We start from the raw sequence: 6,049 nt of genomic DNA, 5'->3' as shown, positions 1-6,049 counted from the left end.
TCAGCCTGTTTTTGATTTCAATGTAAAGGCTTCCTTTAGGCTCTCCAGTGCCTGTTCTTTGGTTATTTCACCCCAGTCCTCAGGGAGATCGGCAGGGAGAGCATCAAACTCCTTAGCAAACTGATGATTGAATTCCTTGAAAACAAACTTCCAGTAATCGGAAGCAGTGATGCTGGGATCTGGCTGGATAAGCCAGTCTGGAAAAAATCTGCAATAATCTTTATAAGGATGAAACTCCCCTTTTGTCTCTGAACATCTGAATGTTTTATTTGAAGCCACAGAAGAGGAGCATATATCCGAGACAAGTATTCTTGTTTTATTCCACCGATATGCACCTAATCCTTCAGGTCAGTGCACTGAAGCAAAATGCTCGTCATGCGCAGGAGCTCCTGCTTCACAGGGGACTTTACAGAATGGACACTGCTTCCCACAGCCAAACACTCGCTTGAAGATTTCATCCTGGGGCTTCACTGCAAGTTTTGAGAGTTTTGACTGAATTTCCAGATTTTTAAAAGTGGATAAAACTTGTTTTTCCAGGTCAGGAATAAACTGTTCTAGAAAAGCTGAAAATTGGTCTGCACTTGGTGTGTTTTTAGACAGTATCACTTCTAAGCTATCCCTGGGAATGACTAGATCCTGCTGCAGCTTTTCACACAAGTTGTCTAAAAAGGCAGAGACTGTCTTAGTCTTCTCACCTTTGGAGTATTTCAGAACAAGGCTGAGTTTATTAATTATTGGGGAGAAAATGCTTTTCTCCAAATCTCCCAATCTTGCCTTCTCTTTGTAGAGCATTAACAAGTGTCTCTGTATCCGGGTTTTGATAAAATCTACATAATTCCTTGTGTATTGCACATAATTGTTAAAGTCATTTTCTTCCAACAGCTGCTTCAGAACAAAGAATTGGAAAAAACTCTGGGTGCTGTACTCAACAGAGCGTTCACTGCTGAGAATGTCATCCACGATTTCTGTCCCAAGTCTCTTGTTCACATAGTCCACCAGGGCAGGTCTCAGACACTGATCACAGAAATTCCAGGCCCTGTCCTGACATTCATCCTTCTCTAAGTACAGAGCTTTGAACGTGGAGAGATACTGAGGTTTCAGTTTCCCCAGATGCTGCAGAGGATCATTTTCTTTAATGAATTCTTCATGCATCATCTGAAATGCCCAAGCTGCATCCCCCAAAATGTGAAGCTTCAGGTCAACTGCAAAACAGGTGGTGGTGTGAAGGTTTTGAACATCAGCCTGCTGAAGCCACTCGTCAATCATCCGCAACAACTCTCTGCAATAAGTTTCACCATAATCTGCTTTGCCATTTACTTTTCCATCAGTGTAACTATTGCACTCTTCTATTAAGGATTTAGCTACAGCCTCTGTTTTATGCCAGCATTCTTGTGTCAAGAATTCTTTCACACCTGATATTGATAGTGTGTAACCTCTGAACACTTTTTAGTCTAAGTATTCCTTTTTCATTTTGAAATGTTGTGTTTTATAAGCACACAAGCTTTTGGCATCCTGTAACATCTTCCAGACTGCACTGCCCCTATCCGCTAGGTCTCTTCTCAGCTGGAACTCCACATCTTCAAATATGTTGCTTCTCTGTAAAGGAATGAGTGACAATTCTGACAATGTTTCTCTCTGCATGTTCTCAAATTCCTTCTCCAGCTCATCATTATTTAATTTGCAGTTGCTTTTCCTGCAATGGTTCAGAAGCCCATCCACTTTCTCTTCAATTTTTCTCTTGTACTCTGACAGGACAGAGTCTGTTTTGTGTTGGCCTTTTTTAATATGAATCGCTTCTTGCCACTTGCTGAATGAATAACTCTCCAGTTCATTCCTCAGAGTATTGGCACTTCTTCTAAAATCTTCTTTGTACTTTTCTATCAGGAGCAGATTTGCTGCTCCACTTTCAAAATACTGTTGTAAATGATTCACAATCCTCTCTGCTTCTTGCCTCAGTTTTTCCTGTGCCTCACTCTTTAGTCTGATGGAAAGATTAGTGTCTAGTTTAGCTGGTGGCTGATTTTGGATGAAAGTTTCCTTTTCAGATACCCAGAAACGTATCTCCTTCTGGAAACCCCATTCCCACTCTGCATATTTCACAGACAGCTGGTTATAGGCTTCATCAACAAGGCTGTTTCTAAAGCTGAAAATGAAGTTCTCATGTTTTACAGCATTCCACAGGCTCCTCACCCATTCAAGAAATTGGGGAATGTCATTGGGAGTTCTCTCTTGTGAACAATCTTTCAGAAATTCAGACAAATATTTCTTTAATTCATAAATCTTTTGACTGTATCCCAAATTCACTGGAGCCATGGGGGGCACTCCATGCCACAAAGCAGGAATGTACCAACTGTGTTTTTCCAGATCATAATCCATAATATCAGAAAAAATCATCTCCTTGCATTTCTTTTCCATGTTTGCTGCAGCTTTGGTCATTTCATTCAGCTGTTCCAGGACGTGTTTCCTGTCCCTCATGTTTTGTTCATGTGCAGACACGTCACTGACATTCTGATGCACAAACTGGCAGTTGGTTTTTTTCCCGATTTTCTGCATTCTGAGAAATGCATGGACCACAATTTGCAGAACATCTTTCATTTCAGTGGCATTCTCCATGGCCATGTTAACGATGGTGATGTCACTCAGTCCAATCACCAGGGTGGCCAGCTCATTGTCATGTTGATAACTATCCTCCAGCTTGGCCAGTTCGGGGGCTTCCAAGCCTTCTGTGTCTGTCACCAGGATGAAATCACAGCCCAGTTCCTGCTGAAAGTTCCCTGCCACTTTAATGAGTAACATGAAGGCTCCCCGTGTGCATCAGCCACTGCTCACTGCAAACTGCAGGCCGAACATGGTGTTGAGGAGGGTGGATTTCCCAGTGCTCTGTACTCCCAGCACCATCAGAACCAGCATTCTGGACCTTCCCCCCAGCTTGGCATCAAGCTGACTCAGAACATCTGTTACCCACTGCAGTGGGATGTTGGAAATGTCTCCATCAATGATCTCCATGGGAAACCCTTCGAGCATGAGGTCAGCTGCTCTGCCTGGGAGATGGGTGAATTGCCTTTGGCTTTCTGCCATTTTACCTTCTTTAACCATTGAGCATTCAGCTTCATAAAACTGCCCCAACTCACGCATGAAATGCTCCACTCCTAAGGAACTGGCAGAGATTAATTTGTCTAACTCTGCAAACGTTTTGGGGTCATCTTTTGAGTTTTTGCATTTGTCTTTATATTGATCCCGTAGTTTAGAAAGATTCTCCCTAGCAATGGGATCCAGGCCAAACCTCATCCATTTCAGGAAGTAATGTTTCTCCCTGTGATGTAGGTGTTTTATTCCAGTAATAAATGTAATCAAACCATCAGTAAGGTCATGTTTATTCTGCTGAGCACATAAATCCATTAATTTCTTTTTCAGCTGAGATTTATAGTTCTCAAGTGGGGTGTCTCCTTGCTTTCTCATTCGGCACAGCTCTTTAACCACTTCAGCCAAGTTTCTCCATGTCTCCCCTTGGAGTCTCAGCTTTTCCCTCTTGTACTTTGCTACATCTTTGATTTGTGCAGTGTGTTTCGGGTCTGACATTCCTTGTTATCCTCATCTACCTGGATGCCTAATTGACGTGCTGTCTCAGCCATGGCTTCTATACTCACTCTCTTGGGACAAGATTTCATTATGGCTGCTATTGCAGACTGCAGAACTTTTACAAATTGTGCCTTATTTGTGGTACCTCCTTTTCACAGCACATGTGACTTGTTCAGTTTCAGCATCGAGGCTAACTTTTTCAGGAATTCCAGCGTTTCCTTGGCTTTCCCAGCCTGATTATTGAAGAGGAAGTAGTATTTAGTGGCTGATCCTTGCAGAGATGATAACAGCGTGTATTCTCTCTCATTGATGCTCTCCGTTAATATGAACACTGCTGAGGAGACCTCTGTTAAAAAGCTGAACTGCAGCCAGTGCGACTCAATGTCTCCACGCAGGTTTGCAACCACAACAGGCTCTGGGAAAAGATCCAGATTCTCCCTCCCAGCAGGGAAATACCAGGAAATCTCGAGCAGCCCACCTGCGATTTCCCGGGGGATGTTCCCAGACTCCATGTCTCGATGGATGAAGAAATCCTGGTGCTGCTGGGAGGGGCTGAGAACCTCATTGAGGAGGTGGGACTTGGAGAAGCTGCAGCTCCCCATCCGCACAAAGGAAATGGTTGGCATTGACGTGAGCACCAGGCTCTCCTCTCTGAGCCCTCTACTCTCTGACAGGGAGTGCGGCCTCCACTTCCTCACAATGTCCCTCATGGCCCACAGCAGTAGGGTGCACTTGGGGGTGTCGAGGGCAGGTAGCAGCAGAGGGAGAGCAAACTGGCACATGGACATTTTGGACAGGATCTCCTGCTGTAGGAAACTGTCTGAGGAAAGCAGAATGGCACAGAGAACATCAAGGGTGTGCAGGGAATCACTGGTGTCTGTGTCACTGAGAAAAGAAAAATCTTCAGGAATATCCAGCTCCTCTTTGTCCATAGTTAGTGTTTGATCAGTGGGTACCCTGGGCTCAAGGCTTGTGCTTCTTGCCATCCCATTCAGAGCCATGAGCTTCCTGAGGAAATGCCAAGGTAAATCTCCTGTTGTCTGAGGTGGGCAGTTCTTTAGACTTTCTGGTGTGATTTCCAGGACATCTCTCAGCTTTAGTTTCCTGCTTCTGTATTTCTCCTTTTCTAACTTTGACTCGGTGTACTGAAGGGCTTTTAGTCTCTCTGCAGAAAGGTAATACAACATAAACACTTTGTTAAACTGAAAATGTTTTCAGGTAGAACTCTTACTTTAGTATTAGGTCCAGAATGTGAAGGAATTGCAATTATTAAACAAAAATCGTGGAGGTCTGCATGCTCCTTGTGAGTGACAACCACGTAGTGGGGTCGTGTAGCTGGAGTACTGAAGCACCATTTATCTGGTGCAACCTTCACAGATTTGACCCAACTGTCACACTCTCAGTCATCCTACCTGAAATGCCACACTTATGGAGAGCTACGGAAATTCTTTCAGACAGGTCATGTATTCAACTAGAAATGTGGTTTCGGTTGGCCTAAAATTATTGCAATTTTGATATGAGAGGTTTCAGCCATTCATAAAAGGGCCAGGGAAGGAGGAGGAGGTGGTGCTGCTGTTCCCTCCCCCAGTCCTCCCATAACATGTAGCCCAGTGGATGTGGGAAAGCCAAGTTTGAAATCCTGCTCTGAAACAGGCCCCAAATTCACTTTTTTCAGTCACCAAAAATTTCAAAATATTGTAGATTTGGTTTGACGCAAACTAAATATTGTTTTTTAACTTTTTTTGGAACCACCACCAAACCAAACAAACAATTATTCATCCAGCTCTGCTCAGTTGCAATGCAGGCAATCCTTCAGGCAATGCATAAATTCTTCCTTCTTTCCACCTCCCTTGTTTACTACTTCACGTGATGGTGTTCTTGTCACCACTTTTCTTCTCAGTACATCACACTAGGGCAGGAAGTGAGGATGAATATGTAGTCAGCTTACTGGCCCACACTAGCAGCATATTCTACCCAGGAGACAGATCCACAAATGTTACAAAGGCTGAATGATGACTAGAAATTGTAGCAACCAGCATGGAACTTAGAGGGAGGGTCACAAGTTGCAGGAGGGAAGAGTATGGAGAAAGCACCAGCAGGTCAGTCTGTGTGCACATGGCTCGAATGCTAAGCTCCAAGTGCTGCAGCTCTGTAAATAGTTGCTTGAACAAAGGGCTGGCTTAGTTTAATAAGACTGGATCCTCACAGAGGAAAAGATTGATGGATGATATTGAAGCAAATTGAGAACAAACAGACAAAGGCGTATAATTTAAATAACACCAATATTCTGAACACTAGAGGTGTAGAGGCATTAGATGACAAAGTCTGTGAGTACGCTGTTCGAACATTATGCCAAGATGACCAGGCTCATATATGGTGATGAGGATAGAGCCATTGCAAAAACATGCAAGATGGAGTATTTAGGAGGAAAGGCAAAGATCATTTAAATATGTGCCTATAGAATTCAATA

At 43.5% G+C, this 6,049-nt stretch overlaps 1 pseudogene; it reads right to left on the bottom strand.

The window, feature by feature from the left end:
• Window positions 1-4,526, bottom strand: LOC144266472 (up-regulator of cell proliferation pseudogene; annotated as a pseudogene).
• Between the last annotated feature and the right edge of the window lie 1,523 nt (window positions 4,527-6,049).

This window comes from Eretmochelys imbricata, chromosome 6 (assembly GCF_965152235.1).
Source record: "Eretmochelys imbricata isolate rEreImb1 chromosome 6, rEreImb1.hap1, whole genome shotgun sequence".
Classification (NCBI taxonomy): domain Eukaryota; kingdom Metazoa; phylum Chordata; order Testudines; family Cheloniidae; genus Eretmochelys; species Eretmochelys imbricata.
The sequence above is the reverse complement of the archived record's forward strand: the minus strand, read 5'-3'. Positions and strand labels throughout refer to the sequence as shown.